At 31.8% G+C, this 17,774-nt stretch overlaps 1 long non-coding RNA gene across 1 annotated transcript; it reads right to left on the bottom strand.

The window, feature by feature from the left end:
- Nucleotides 1-16,393: 16,393 nt before the first annotated feature.
- LOC125591659 lies at nt 16,394-17,287 on the bottom strand. The gene is made up of 2 exons (XR_007327765.1): nt 16,639-17,287; nt 16,394-16,545 (listed from the first exon to the last, which is right to left on the bottom strand). It is a non-coding gene; the product is annotated as an uncharacterized LOC125591659 (long non-coding RNA).
- Nucleotides 17,288-17,774: the final 487 nt, after the last annotated feature.

Here is a 17,774-nt window from a genome sequence, read left to right as displayed (position 1 = left end):
CCAATTTTAGACAGATTGAAAAGATTGTACCAATCAGAGCTGGAAAGATGAGATGGCATGCCGAGCATACTCAGACGGATGGTGAGATGACTCATCCATCAGATGCAAGAGCCTGGAAACATTTTAATAAAGTACATCCGGATTTCACTAGCAATATCGGAATGTGTATCTCGGATTATGCACAGATGGATTTAGTCCATTCGGAATGTCAGGGAGACAATATTCATTGTGGCCAGTCTTTCTTACGCCATACAACCTGCCACCGGAGCTGTGCATGCAACGGGAGTTGCTATTCTTGACCATATTAATACCTGGTCTGAACCATCCAAAAAGGTCTCTGGATGTTTTCCTACAACCACTGATAAAAGAGTTGAATGATTTGTGGTCAACATGGGTGAGGACGTATGACGGCTCAACGAAGACGAATTTTACGATGCGAGCGATGCTTTTGTGGACAACAAATGCGTTTGGATGTTGTCTGGATGGACTAAACATGGGAGATTAGCTTGTACATATTGTAATGGAACGACAGATGCGTTTCAACTGAAGAATGGTAGGAAGACAAGTTGGTTCAATTGTCACCGTCGATTTCTTCCCATTGGCCATCCGTACCGAAGAAACAAGAATTTGTTTAGGCACAAAAGGGTTGTGAGAGACACTCCTCCTCCATATCTAACTGGAGAACAAATTGAAGCGCAAATCGACTACTACGGAGCTAACGAAACAATTCGTTGTGGTGGTAATTGGCATGTCCCTCGTAATATGCATGATTCTTACGGTGTTCATCATAACTGGCACAAGAAGAGTATATTTTGGGAGTTGCCATATTGGAAGGATCTTCTACTGCGCCACAACCTCGATGTGATGCATATAGAGAAGAATTTCTTTGAGAACATCATGAATACAATATTGAATGTCCCAGGGAAGACAAAAGACAACATAAAATCGAGGTTGGACTTGCCGGATATTTGCTCAAGAAGTGAGTTACATATAAAAAGCAATGGACAAGTTCCCGTTCCGATATTCAGATTGTCATCAGAAAAAAAGTCGGTGTTGTTCAAGTGGGTGGCATCAGAGTGAAGTTCCATGATGGGTATGTTTCAAATCTCTCTAGATGTGTTGAAAAGGATCAAAAGTTCTCCGGGATGAAGAGTCATGATTGTCATGTCTTTATGCAACGATTACTGCCCTTTGCATTTGCGGAGCTACTTCCAACAAACGTACATGAAGCACTTGCAGGTAGTATATTATAGCGCAGTAATTTTATAATGGTTTAGTTTGCAATAATATATGACTAATAATGTGTTTAATTGTTTTTAGAATATAAAATAGGCATTGAAGCATTTTTCAGGGATCTGAGCACACACACTCTCAAATAAGAAGTTGTAGAACAGCTTCAGGAGAACATTCCCATCTTATTGTGCAACTTGGAGAAGATATTTCCTCCGGTATTTTTTGACGTCATGGAGCATCTAGCTGTCCACCTTCCATATGAGGCATTGCTTCGTGGACCTGTACATTGCGGATGGATGTATCAGTATGAGCGAGCCATGAAATATTTGAAGGGAAAAGCAAAGAACCTCGCCAAAGTTGAAGGTTCTATAATTGCTGGAAGTTTGATGGAAGAAGTTTCTCACTTCACATCGTACTACTTTGCGTCAAAAGTACGTACCCGGAGAAGAGCTCCAAGAAGATATGATGATGGTGGTGTTGCGCCAACATATGCAGTTGCTGGTGTTCCAGACATCTTTAGCCAGATAGGGCGACTCGGTGGGAAATCAAAAGAGGTTTGGTGGTCGAGTGAACAAGACGCTCATAGTGCACACACCTATATTCTACTCAATTGCGAGGATCCATTGATGCATTATTTTGAAAGGTAACATATATGGATACTTCTAAACACATATAAGTATATAATTGCGAAAGATTAATTAATATAAAATGTGATTTTACAGCCTATTTGTTTCTCAAGTCGAAGAAACATTTCAAGGTATATCCACAAGTGACGTAGACAAAAGGAAAGATCAACACTTTATTAAGTGGTTGAAGAATCAGGTATTAACTCAAACTCTTTTTCATACATGATCTGTATTTCAACGTTCTCTTTATTTTTGCAGGTTGATTATGACGACGATGCAGATTATCCTAAGTGGTTACACTATTCAATCTCCACTTGTAAAGGTCACCACATCACAGATGTATTTCACACGAGGCTATACTTTTCACACATATGAGTATGGTAGACAGCGGGCAACCAGTAACTATGGAATATGTGTGAAAGGGGAAACAGATTTCTACGGTATCTTGACGGAGATTATTGAAGTCGAATTCCCAAGGATATTGAAGCTGAAATGCGTCCTCTTCAAATGTGAATGGTTCGACCCCGTCGTTAACAGAGGTGTTCGGTTTAACAAATTCGGTGTAGTTGATGTCAACGGTGGACGAAGGTACAACAAATTCGAGCCTTTCATCTTAGCTTCACAAGCAGACCAAGTTAGCTTCCTTCCATACCCTCGGATGAGAGATTCATGTATAAATTGGTTAGCCGTGATCAAAGTTACACCTCGAGGACGAATCATCAGTGGAGAAGAACCACCATTGCAAGAAGAACAGATAAATGAAGTCGAGGAACCTGAACAAGAAATTGATGCCATCCTTCTCATTGATCCGTATAATCACGAGTACGAAGATCTTACCGACGATGCCACAGACGAAGCTGTTGAAGACGAGTTTAATGAAAATGATGATGTTTCTAGTGATGACGAGAATGTCGATGTATCCGATTGATGTATTTGATTTTCTGTACGGTAATGGGTGTTTGTTTTAGAAATAATATATATTGAGATTATAAGTTATGGAATTGTGGTTTTAGAATATGGGGTTTGAAATGGAAAGAATAGATTGAGGTTAAAGAATAGATTGAGGTTAAAGGGAAGATGGGTTTGGGGTTTGGAATATATGAAGTAGAAGATAAGGAAGATAAGGAAGATGGGGTTTGGGGTTTTGAGTTTCAGATTTTAGGGATTTAAACATAATCCTCGTTATTTCCTCGTATACTAACGAGGAACTTACGACGAATCCTAAAAATAAAGAACGCGGGACTCGTTAATTCCACGTAAGTAAAAATCGTCCTAAACAACTCGTATTCTAACGAGGAAATAACGATGAAATAAAAAAATAAAGAACGCGGTGCTCGGTAATTCCACGTAAGAGGAAATCGTCGTAAATACCTCGTAATCGGAAAACACGGGCCTTGCTAATTCCTCGTAGAATAAAAACTAGAAAAAAGAGAAGAGAAGAAAGATATTGGAATCACATGTGGCGAGACCTACGTAAGTCTAGCCCACATGTGTTCCAATATCTTTCTTCTCCTCTCTTTTTTGTTTAAAATCTTTCTAATTTGAGATAGTGTGTGATTTGTGATAGTGTGTGATTTGTGAGTTTGTGTGTGATTTGTGATAGTGTGTGATTTGTGAGTTTGTGTGTGATTTGAGAAGGAAACTTGTGGGTATTTATAGAAAGGCGGGCCTCTCTAATTCCTCGTAAAGGGAGGACTCGTTAATTCCACGTAATGCAAAATCGTCGTAAAGACCTCGTAATATGAAAACGCGGGCCTCGCTATTTCCTCGTGTAGTAAAACGAGGGCCTCGCTATTTCCTCGTATTGTAAAACGCGGGTCTTTGTAATTCATCGTAACTTTACGAGGAAATTACGAGGACATGTAGTCTCTTATATATACTCCCGAGCGCTCACTCTTTATTTCGTCTCAAATTCCTCTCCACTTTCTCTCTATTTCGTAGCAATGGTAAGTCTCTCTAATTCCTCTCTAATTTGATTAGTTTAGGATAGATTAGGTGGTTAGTGTATGGAATTTAGATAGGTTTACGGATTTTATGTTAATTAGTGTTGATTGGGTGGTTAGTGTAGGAAATTTAGATAGGTTTATAGAATTTGTTAATTACTGTTCATGTTAATTTTAAAAAATAAATTTTTTTTTTCCAGACGATTCGAAAGAACAGACTTACTCCCCATTACAGAGAGATGTTCGGTGAGCCTGGTAGTCGTTTAGACCCGTCTTCTTCAGCTCCCGGTTCTTCGGGTCCGAAGACTGTCCCCGAGACTCATTCTTCTCAGAGAGTCTCTCGGTCGCCTTCTTCTAGTGCACCTCATGTGCCTCTTCCGATGGCTCCTCCTCCGATGGCTCCTCATGTGCCTCCTCCGATGGCTCCTCCGATGCCCGCCGAGATTCATCCCGATTTGATGGTGCCTCCGAGTGCTCCTTACTCGCAGTACACTGTCGAAGACCTTCTCCGTCAGCCAGGCAGAGAAGGTTTACCAGTCATAGGCCCCGACCGACCGGACGGAACTTTGTGGTATGTTATATTACTTTTTTTTCAATTCTTTTTCAATTCTTTTATAACATTAATAAATAATTTATACTTTAAATTTTTATTTTCAGGTTTGGGGTTGACAATTGTCTTGCATCAGACGTAACCAACACGATTAAAGGTTACTTCTCCATGCCACATCCGAAATGGAGAAAGACGCCAATCTACGTCAGAAAGACGTGGTTCAAAATTTACGCTGTAAGTTACTTTTAATTAATTATATGTACTTTTATTTTTTCATGATTTATATATATTTTTTTAAACTAATTATTAATTTAATTTTTTTTTTTGCAGCAAAAATATCATTGGTCCATGGGGCCACTGAGAGGGTGAGGAAACAGTTTTACGCGAAGGCGAAAGTTGGCTTGTTGGACACGGTCTCCAACTGGAAGGGTGACTGGATCGTGAAGGGATATGAGCGTGGCAAACCCGCTGAGCTCACCACGGATGTGTGGGATGGCCTCATCCGTTATTGGCGGGATCCTGAGTCCATCAGAATCGCCCAGTCTTGCTCTGCCTCCCGTAACACGGTAGATGAGCACGGCCACGGGCCGATGCTTCACTCTACGGGCCAAAAACCCCACGCCGGTGTCCGTTTGGAAATGGTAATTAAATATTTTATTTAATTACATTTTTAATATATATATATATATTCTAACTTTCTTAAATGTTTTTAGGCCAAAGAGACAGGACAACTCCCGTCTCTTATGCAACTTTACGAGAGGACCCACAAGAATAAGGCGGGCCAATTTCTAGATGGCAAGTCCAAGGAAATCTTCAACGACTTGGTTGCTCAGGTTGACGACTGTCAGACCCAGCTGACCCAGCAGTCCACCGACGGATTACCCGTCACCTTATCCACACATGAAGTGGATAAGATTTACGAAAAGGTACATTTTTTAAAATTTTAATTTTTTTATTATTCATTTAATTTAACTTTAAATTTTTACGATCAATATTTATTTTTTGTTTTTAAGGTGGTCCCTAAGAAAAAGGGATGTACGTTGGGGATTGGTTCCGTCAACGATGTTCTGAGAGCGACATCGTCTTATGCTCAGACACGGGAAGATGAAGTCACTGCGCTGCGTAGAGAGTCCGAGCAGCTGCGTAGAGAGTCCGAGCAGCTGCGTAGAGAGTCCGCTCAGATGCGTAATGAGATGGACTCGACGCGATCTGCGTTTACAGCTCGTATGGGTGGACTCGAGGGCTTCTTGGACGTTGTAGCGGCCACAAATCCGGAATGGGAGTCCTTGTTGAGGAACTTACGACGACAAAATCCCATTCCAGGCGAGTCATCATCCGACACACATCCCGAGGCGGATGTAGAGAGGAGGAGTGATGAATTCTACCGGGCGATGAACGACTCTTAGTTTTTTTTTTCGGTTGTTGAATTATAAATTCAAAACTTATTTATATATAAAATATTTTGGTATTGATTTTTTAAAAAAAATTTGAATTTTATTAATAAATTAAATAATTTTAATTATTTTTTTTAATTATATTTTTAAATTCTGTAAAATAAAATAACGAAGTAAATTCGTAGCTAATTTACTACCTATTTACGTCAAAACTTTACGAGGAAATGACGAGAAAAAGTAAACGAGTATTTTACGAGGAAACATTTACGAGGATATTACGAGGAAAGATAAAAGAGTACTTTACGAGGAAATACTTTCATGGTTGTTACGTGTACTTTACGAGGAAAATCTTTCGAGATATTTACGTGTAGTTTACGAAGAACATGTTTCGGGGTATTTACGAGGAAATCTAGCGACCTCCTTACGTGGAATATTTACGTGGTCTTTACGACGAAATTATTACTTCGTCTTTACGACGAAATATTTTTCTCGCTAATTTACGACGAATTGGCGAAGAAATATGTGTTACGACGAACGAGTAACGACGAAACGTGTTTCCTCGTTAATTCCTCGTAAATCCTCTTTTACGACGAACTCACGAGAAAAACCGCCCTCGTTAAACTTATGTTTTCTTGTAGTGAAATCATCGTTCTACTTGGGATCCAACTAAAACTCTCAAAAACACTCAAAAACAATAAATTACGTTCGTGTAACCATCATGTACTATAAAAACACATTGTATGTTTTATACAAGTCTACTTCCTAAATTTTTGGTATTCTGACAACATAATTTATTTACAACAAAACTTCATAACCAATTATTTTATCTACTAAAATGAACTAGAAATCTACCTACTTTCCAAGCTCAAACTTTATACATTCCTTAAGAGAAAATTATCAAATGACATAATATATTTATACTAAATTTAAAAAGAAAATTATATAACCATACTATCCGCGCGTAGCGCGGACATGGACCTAGTATTACCTAGAGGGCATTTTACAACAAACAAATACAACTCGAACTTCGCTAAAATCGGTACAATCAACGCTAGCACAAAGCCCTAGTGTAACATTTCAACGTTTCTTCGTCAGGTTCAGCTGGTAGATTCAGGAAATTATCACACAGCCAAGATAAGGACACATGAGAGCCATCAGCCATGCAGATCTCCAGAGACTGGTCTGATACCTAGCAGGTCCTCGCATAAATCAGCCCAGTTGTATTTCGTAGTACAAGTTACCGCAGGCCCATCCACACGGAGACCCAACAGAATATTCACGTCTTGTAAAGTCACAGTGGTCTCCAGCGGGAAGATGGAAAGTATGCGTTTCACGTCGATCAAGTTTCGACACACAAAAGGCTCCTTTGGCCAATCTCGCATGCCTAGTAATTTGTGCCGGCATGTCAGCTCACAAGAAGGAACCTGAAAGTAAAGATTCAATATTTATAAGCTAAAAAGGAAAAAAGAAGAATGAGTAAAACTAGTACACACCTCTTCTTCCCATATGGCAGCTGATCAATTAATGCTCATGCTGTCAGACCAATACAGATTGATCAACATGACCAGGATCCAAATCAAATTTTAATAGGTTCTGCACCTACATCTACATGATCTATATATCACATGACAGCAATACAATGATCAGTGAATATACAAAACAGTCATAGGTTCAATAGAAATGAAATTCAGGTACTATTTTTAAAATGAAATTCAACTACTTACTACATGATATATCATATGACAGAAAATAGAATGATCAGTGAATACACAACATAAGGGAACAAAAACAGTCATAGGTTCAAGAAAAATGAAATTCAGCTACAGTGCTCATCAAATTTAGAAGCTAAATTCAATAAGAAAACTTCCAATTGTGGAAATATCAACACAAAAAAAGACCCTAAGCTGGGATCAACCAACTTGAAAGACAATCCCCATGAAAAAATCAAGCTAATTACTCATATGCATAGACATGAAGAAGAACTGAAACAAGAAACACACAAACAAATTTCAAACCAAAGTCTGTGTGATTAGAATTGGAGGCCATACAAAAGAGAAGCGTCGGTGATCGACAATAGAAAACTGCAACGGGAAAATGAACTAGAAGGACGTTTTTTAAAAAAAAAGCAGAGGAGGAAGAGAGTGAGCTAAGAGCATGATTAATTGGGGGGGGGGGGGGGTTCTTAGGGTGGGGTTCTTAGCGGAATATAAGAAACCGTCTCTTAACTTTTAACTAAAAAAGTTAAGAAATATATTTAAGAACCGGTTCTTAGTTTTCTTTTAAAAGTTAAGAAATATATTTAAGAACCGGTTCTTAGTTTTCTTTTCTTAGTTAAAAGTTAAGAGACGGTTTCTTATATTCCGCTAAAAACCTCATCTTAAGAACCCCCCATTAATCATGTTCTTAGAGTATGATTAACCCGGACTCTTAATTTAGGGTTCTTAACTCATGATTTGACACTTTTTTTTTACACTTTTCGGCTAAGAACCGGCTCTTATATCTCTTATTTAAGAGACGGTTCTTAGTTTTTCTTAGTTAAAATTTAAGAAACGGTTCTTAGCCGAAGCTAAAAACCCCACCCTAATAGCCCGGGTTAATCATGGTCTTAGAGCATGTTTATTGGGGGTTCTTAGGTTGGGGTTCTTAGCGGAATATAAGAAACCGTCTCTTAACTTTTAACTAATTAAAGCTACAATTACAAATAGATCAGAATAAACTGATGCTTCAAAACCCCGGTTCCTTATTAGTGATTTGGTTCATTGTTTTCGAAGGAAGCCGAGACAGAAATCATTTTCCATACGCTATTGGAGACATCTCAAGTGACTACTTGGAAGCGAATTTCCGTACACAGGTTTATCTCAAACCACGATGCCGGCAAGCGGGTTCACATTGGCTGGGACAAAGAAGAGAAACGATAACAACGCAGATTCAACGCTCACTTATAATTAGCCTGCAGGATCTGTGAGCATATCATTTGCTAAGACCGCTTTTGGCTGACAAAAATGAATACAAAACGAGCTTTCTTAAACCGCAAGTTTATACAGACTCCTCTGACGTGTTTCTGTTCCCTAGCGCCACAAGAAATCAGAAGAAGATACGGTGGGTCCATTGAATTTGGTACGATCTAAATTGAGATCTTTCATGGTTTGGCGCGTTGGCTTTTATATGACCTCTTTTAGGATGTGAAGAAAGCTTGAACGAGTCCGAAGATGTATTTCAAACTAATGGAATGCCGAGGTATTTACGGACTGAGAGTGGTGCAAGAGTCAGTGTTCGAAGATCACCAAGAAAAGAAAGTTCAGTCAGTGTCTATATACTTGAAATCATTTGAAGTCCATATTTAGAATCGTATATAAATACATATCAATTTAAAATAAGGTACAATAACAAATTAAAAATCTTTGAAAACTAATTCACTTTAATATATACTAAACATTTGAGAATTAATGATATAATATAATCAACAGAAAATATTTTTTAAAATGCAAAATTTTAAATAATGCAAGATTTGAAGAATATAGACTACATAAATTTAAAACATATATGTTAAAAAAATATTTTAAAACATATATGATTTCCAAACTCGAGGTAATGTATTCATTATAATTTAAAACCACCAATGTTCCATTAAATAGTTAAACTAATAAAGGTTTTTGAAAAACAAATATCAATTTAGCTAATGGAGGATATGATGGATAGGTTTAGAAGTTGTAAACTATATTCGAAGATTAATTTAAGAGCGAACAACCACTGAGTGAGGATGGATACAAGTGATATTAATAAAACATGTTTTTAAACTCATAGATTATAAGTTTATAACAAATATTTAGTGATGCCATTCAGTCTTACTAATGTTCCAGCCATGTTTCAAAGTTTAATGAGCTGTGTCTTTAAAACATTTCTGCAATAATTTATTCTCATATTTATTTATGGCATTTTGATGTACCGCTCAGCAATAGAAAAACATGTTGAATACCACATGTGTCTTTGAAGTGATGAGGCAGAATTATTTTTATGCTCAGAGAAGTAAGACTATTTTTGCTACGTTTAAATATTTAATTTTAATAATTATAATATATATAGTTGTCAAAAAAATATAATATATATATATATATATATAAATATATAAATTTATTAGAAATGCAAATAAAATATTAGTTATTACTTGTGTAATTCAAATAGATTTAATAAACTGAAATGAGTACAAAGGGTCAGATTTAGTTTGGGATAATTTTTAAATTACTCTATTAATAGTTTGAAATTTAAAAATTACATCTTCTTTTTTTTTTTTGAAAAATACTCTTTATTCAATGTGAATTAACATTTTTATCCATATTAGATATTTCAATAATTAAAATATTAATTCAAAATTAGAAATAGTATGATTATCATAATTATTTATGTTTGAGATAAATTTGTGAGTTAAGATAAATATGTTATTTTATCTTTTAAGAGTTTAAAATAACAAGGATATTATAAAAATAAAAAATTATATTTTCATTCTTCTCCAAAAACTCCAGCTATCTGCAACATAATTTTCCTAAAAGGAAAAAAAAAACACATAAGTATTTTCAGAATAAAATAGAAGCAGAATTAGAAACTGAAATCTGATTCATAAATTAACAAATTTCTTAATGAAATGAGAGGAAAGATAAATAATCTGTGAAACTATAGAAAAAAAAGTTATTTTTCAGAAATGGATACAGAGAAGGTTGCTTTCTTTTTTTTCTCGAAAAATAAATAATTTGATATATTAAAAGAATATTATGTGTAGATAAAGATAAATAGTTTAAGAATATATTGCGTAGATAAAGATAAATAGTTTAAGATAAACGTTTTGTAAAACCGTTACTTTAAATGTAAAATAAATTAGGAATTGAGAAATATTAAGATTGGAAATTTTAGTAAATTTATATATACATAAGTGTATTTTTCAAAAAAAACTTACACAATGGTGTAGTTTTCAAATTAAAATCTTATTGTAGTGTATTTCTTCAAATTTTCCCATTTAGTTTTTATCATAAACCAAAAAAGCAGCATATAAAATTAATGAATTTTAGTACATTAATATTAACTTTGAAATTTTATTTTAAGATAGAAAAATTTGGTGACTGAACGTTTATAATCCAAACTTATCTCTAAATATTGTTTCATAATTTATTCACAAAACTATTTTTAGAGAAAAGTAGAATATCTATTAAAAAGAAAGTAAAATTGTTCATGCTGAATAATAAAATACAATAAATTATCAATATATACATATATATTAAGTAGGTTTTATCCTTTTTATTAGATCATCAAAGCAAGTAATGTTCCAAAAATTGAATCATAAGAACATTTCTTAAAAACAACCAAGATTTTAGTTAATTATCTATACATCATTCATCGCCAAGTGCATATGCCTCTGGTTACATATTAGTTTTAAACATTGAGTTGGTGATAGTGATACTACTAAGCTACTGCAAAGCATTTTCTTATTTCAAATAATGTGAAAATAACCTTTTTAAGTGTGAGAAATACTTTAGAACAGAGATTTTGGTCTAAGAGAATGTCATATAATTTTGGATATCAGGTACGGAGACAATGTTAATAAACATCTTTTAGTGTTTAAATAATCGGAATGCAGTAGTTAGACACCTTTTTAAAAATTATTTTCCTGAATGCCTAAACAGATTTTCTTAAAGTTATTCTAGAAAAATTGTTTTGTTTAATCCAATTTTTAGAATACCGTTTTTCAAAAATTAAACTTGCATGAAAGACAGTCAAAACATATTATGATTTTTCAACTCTTTGCAGATGCACATACTTCAGAATAATATTTTTATAATTATAAAAAAGAAATATTCTCAAATGTATGAAAATTACTTAAAAAATAAATTCAATTTTTTTTGTAGCATAATAATGTAATAATATCAAAGTACTAATTCAATTCAAACTTTCTTTATAATCCAAAAAACCTCCGCGCTTTCGAAGCGCAGACCAAATGTAGTGATATATTTATTTTAATAAAACTTGTATTAGTTAGTAATACAAGTTTAACTATATTATAAAATAAAAATAGATAAAAATATTATTCTAATGCATGTTCAATCCCCTATATATTAATTGATAAACATTTGAAAAGATGTAACCTTAAGTTTGTAATAGTTAAAAAAAGATTTTGCTGAGTTGTCATGTAATTGGAATGCTAATTTTGCTTACGTGGCAGCTTGAGAATCAATTGAGAATTTTGTTAGTCCCAAATTAAATTACTAGGAAAAGTTATATTATATAGTACTTCCATTATAGATCATTCATTTTTCAAATTGAAATTATTATATATTCTTTCCTTAGATAAAACCTACGGAATTACCTAATGTGATCAAGATATATATGACAATTAATGATTTTAAATAATAAAGATTTACTAACAATATGTATACTTTATATCATTTTTGTTTAATTATTATTATTAAAATAAATTACACAATTATATTAATCAAATAATAAAAATTTAGATTTGCTTGTATATGTTGTATTGTGAATTTTTCAAAACGAGTATAAATTACTAAAACTGTTAAAAGTCTCACATAAAATTTTGTGATCAATGTTTAATTTTTTTTTCTATAATAAGATATAATGATTATACAATCATATTTATAAATAATTTTATTTTAATAGGTTTTTATGTTAATATATATATATATATATATCATATAGTTTAAATTAAAATATACATCATCATATGAAAATACATACTTATATTTTGATATATGCGTTGAACATATATTGAAAAGTTAATATTTTAGTTTTGAAATCTTCCATTTTTTTTAAATAATTATAAATTATTGAAACCACTAAACATTCCACATTAAAAAGATTTGTTCATGTAAAATTTGTTATACAAATATGTAAATAATCATAAAATCATATGAGTAGAAACCTCATTTAATAAATATTCATATTAAAAGTATACTCTATATATATATATGTTAATATCATTTAAATTTAATTATATATCATATACGATAGATAAGATTGATTGTTTTGATTTATTTATCCTAAAATAATTGCGAATAAACAGGAGCGATCGTTTGATTTATATGCGCACGCCAATTTATTACATAATAGTAAATGATTTCTTAGTTATTTAATATATAATTATTATTTTATTATTTCATAATATGTAGCAAAACATAAAATACGTAATAAATATAAAATATTTATTTTACTCAAGGCGCGGATCTTAACCTAAATATGTATCTCTTTAATATTTTAAATCTTAAACATTTTCTAAATCTCAGGCCAAAACAAAATAACGAAATGAAAATAAACTCAAAAATCAATATTTATATCGAACAATAACTAAAATGAAAAAAAACAACACAAAAATGAGAAAAATATTGAATATATATAGGATTGACACATGAACGTAAACTTATCATAACCGTAATTAACTTTTAAATTGCTAAATCATGATATAAAATCGAGCTGCCATAGTTTCATTCTAACCAAATAGCAGGCATCAGATTCTTGGCCAAAACGTTAGGTTCTTATGCGATAAATGATTTCTTGACCTAAATTGTTTTTTAAAATGAGATTAGCTAATTAGTAAACAAATTACGCAATTAACAAAAAAAAGTTTTTAAAAAATTGTTTAAGGGCCAAAAATATTTATTCGATCAAGAATATAAATTTTATTTTTCCATACGATATTTCTTAAGTAATTTTCCTTTAAATTCACCTTGCGCAAAGCGCAGGTCTTAGCCTAGTTTAATAGTATTATATAAAATTTTACTTATTACTATTAAATCCAACTTTACAATAACTTAATATTATTAATTGTTCTTTTTTTGAACAACAATATTATTAATTTTTCATTACTGATTAAATATAACTTAAGTAAAGATTATATTCGATTTTTAAAATATAAATATATTACAATATAAAGGAAAATGATAATCATTTATTGATTTATTACTTGAAAATAAAATAAGACATAAAAGTTATAAAATATTTTTTTTTACAATATAAAAATGAGAATTATCAATTAGTGATTTTTACTTGAAAATAAAAAATATTTTAATTATGTAAAAATAATTGTAAATACAAATAATGTAATATATTTATGTTTAGTTACAAATTTGAACTAATTAATAATAATAATTGATTTATGTTATTAAATAAAACATAATAAAATATGTATATTAAATACTTGGTGTGATGAATAGTGTTACACAAAATTTGGTGTAACACTGTTCACTCTACACCAAATTAGTTGGAATTGTGTAATTTTTGGTGTCCCATGGGAAATGAATTTCACCAAATTTAGTGTTTTAGTATCTCACTGGAGTTGGCCTAGCTGGCTTAAATTCTTAGTGTAAATATACTTTTGAACTTGAGTTTGGTTCTTTTGAATACTGTGTGCCCTTAAAGAGTTTGTATTCTCATAAAAAGGGAGTTTGTATTCTCATGTATGAATACATTTTCACTCAATATAAATATTTGTACAAAGTGTTCAGAACAATTATTGGTAAACTGATTTATAATGAATGAGATGGCGTAAACTAGGAAAGACTTTTCGATGATTAAATGTATATAGAAAGACATGATATTCTTGAGGCAAAGTGTCATTTTCGTAGCTGAATATCGATAGAAGATATGCACAGTGAGTGATGAAATCAAATATAATAGAGTTTGACCCGAACATGCGAGTATTATTTTTATTTTATAAATGTATGATTTTAATATTTTGTGAACATTTTACATATATGATTTACATACTAGTGTTATATATCTATAATCATATTGTTTTAAATTTCTTATTCAACACTATTAATATATAATGAATTGTTGTATACATTAAAATTTGTTATTAATTATTAATACATATTAATATATTTTCCAGTTTGGTACCGTAAATTCAGAATCTGAATTAATCAAATAGAAAATAATGTATAAAATATTTTTATAACTTTTATATAGTTTGCATACAATACATTTTTAAAATTTATTTATTTATATTGCAGAAATTATATTTGCTATGATAGTTTATGTTTTAATATTACATTTAAAAAAAAATATTTTATAGTTATAAAATTTATAAAATATAGCGTATAAATTTTATTCTAATTATCATTAATTTATAATAGTTGACAAAAATCATTAATTTATAATAATATTTTTTTATTTGTTGAACTATTAAATTCATTTATCAACAAAAGAAAATATTATAAACTTTTGGTTTTAAACGTTTTAAACCAAAAGAGATGAAGTAAACCAATAGATGAACTCTATGTGGTTAAACAGAAACATTTTAGTAAAACCAAAACAAAGTTGCAGAGTTTCTTTACGTGACTTCCGTCCATCTCAGCAAGAGTTTCTCACCCTCATCATCATTACTGTTTCGTCTCAGTGCAAGAAGACGGTTATGAATCTCAACTCGGATTGTGTGAGTCATAAACTGAATTGAGTTAGGAGGTCGCTGATGTCTCCTGCCATTTCGCTCTCTCCATATCCAGTATATTGCAGTTTGGAAAGCCAGGTTAGTGAGCATTGCATCATGTTTGTTGAGTCGATTCCTCATCAAACTATTCAGAGTTCTGGTCTAGTCTGGATTCAATCTCGAGCCCAGCAGTTTTTCCGTCAGCGTGGCCCAGATCATGAATGAGTAAGGGCACACAAAGAACAAATGATCTCTAGTTTCATTAATCTCACCGCACAAGACACAAGCTTGCGTAACACTCCAACGTCTCATACGCTCCCCTGTTGAGACTCTGTTTTGAATCACCAGCCATAAGATGTAAGACTGTCTCGGGACGGGTTCATGAAACCAGATAATCCGGTACCAAGGTACCCTAGGTCTGACAACACGAATCTGAGCCCAAGTTCGCTTCGTTACAAATTTGTTTTCATAGAGGTCCTGGCTCTTGCTTCCACAGCGTACAGTCTGGACCATTATCATAAGAAGGAATAGGAATTTGCTGTAGCTGGAGGATGAGAGGGTTTAACATATTATTTTATTCAAAATATTCAATTTTTTTGTAAGATCTTGTTAGATTCTTTCTCAAGAAGATTTTATTGTAATTATAATAAAATTTAAATTTATACTTAAAATTGTTTTTTTATTAATATTCTTATTGATATTTTTTGAAATAACATATATTTGATTGATTAATGTAAATAATCAAATATGTTATATTAAATGTTTAATGAAATGGTCTTCCTATGCTTTTGGTACATTAGATTTTTTGTACTTCTCTTTTAATAGAGAAGATTCCCAATATCACAAAAAATAAAACAGTTTTCGCATTTTTTGAGGGTTATTGGTAACTGATCTGAGTGCTTTCTGTAACTTCAATTTACAAATTATGCTTTAAATAAATAATTAAAAGTTACAACCTCAAAGTTAAATTAGAAAATATGGCAATAGAAATTACAGCTACAACACAAAAACTGATAGCCTCTTTCTAAAGCAAAAAAAAATAAAGTCACATTCTACCAATCAAAATCTTAGCCTTTTATATTCTTGGATTGGATGCAATGAATTATCTAATGTTTGGATGGCCTAAAACTCTAAATGGTACATGCCCATATGTAAATTTACTCAGACTACAAACCAATAAGATCTATGATACAAGATAACAATTAAAAATGTGCAATAGAAGATGTTGTGAAAAAAATTGAATTCTATAAATGATGGAGGAATTTTATTATTCAAAATTATATAAATCAAAGAGTAGTAAACTTAAACATCATGTGTGTTTAATAACATATCTCTCTATGTATGAATTTCTTGAAACATCCCTTTAGCCACCATCCTGTAAATCCATTGCCACCAAAACCCTTTTCAACATGCATACATACATACTCATATATTACATGTATACATATGATACATGAATTATACATACCGAGGGAGTACATGTGTTTTATGACATTTGGTACCAACACAATCGTGAATGCATTTTTCAACTCCTTCAAAAAATATCTGGCACGAGGAAATGCACCTATCATAACAAGCTTCATAAGATTCACTCATTGCTTGTAATGGCATCATCGTCAATGCAATGAACATAATCATCAACATAGATATACACTTCTTCTCCATCTTTTGTTTTTTTTTTAGTTTTGTGTATCTTCTATGTTTGTCTCTTTTTTATGCCTCTGATTACATGAACAATCCCTATTTATAGCTTTATAATTTTTTTATTATTAGAAACATTTGTTAGATTTGATTGTGTGTATATATTGTTCAAAGAAAATTAAATTGGTTGGATTTTTGGTTTTGATAAAACAATATCTTTACATTTTGGGAGAGTAACATTTAATTTGTAATTTATTTACATCCATGACATGCCTAGGTGTCAATCCCACAATGATTCTCAACCTAAATAATTAACTCCCCTTTCTTTACTACAGTATTTACAAAATATGCTATTACCATTCAATCTACTATTGTCGTTTCCCCATTTACATTAAAATTAAATATTAAACATTAAATCTTACAATATTTTCTAATAAATCCAACATTGTGCACGTTACAAACACGTAAACTCCATATTTTTCATACTTACTCGTCCTCTTTCGCATGTATTTAAAGCAACATATCCATATGAGATTGTAAAAAGAGCATCTATCTAAACCGTAGATAGACTTAAATATGAGTATATAAGAAACTAGTGTAAGCATTTTTTTACATACTCTATGCAATGATATCAGAACCTGCTGAGACCATAGAAGACCATTAAACCATTTTATGTAAATACATAAAATCAATGGAACATTATATTCATAAAAGTTAGACAAAAATGCAGTAAACAACACAATATGTCACATTTATAAATTTGACAAACGGTTATCACAAACCGAATTGTAATTCGAACAATGTGGTTAACCGTTAAACATACCAAATAAAAATTGGTTTACTATCTGATACAGATGTATACAAGAAAAGTAAGAATGAATATAGTTTAATATTGTGTATTTATCCCGTTAATATAGTCTAAGTTGCCATCTTTTATTTTAGAAAAGCATATATATAGTATTA

Source organism: Brassica napus, chromosome C8 (assembly GCF_020379485.1).
Source record: "Brassica napus cultivar Da-Ae chromosome C8, Da-Ae, whole genome shotgun sequence".
Taxonomy (NCBI): domain Eukaryota; kingdom Viridiplantae; phylum Streptophyta; class Magnoliopsida; order Brassicales; family Brassicaceae; genus Brassica; species Brassica napus.
The sequence above is the reverse complement of the archived record's forward strand: the minus strand, read 5'-3'. Positions and strand labels throughout refer to the sequence as shown.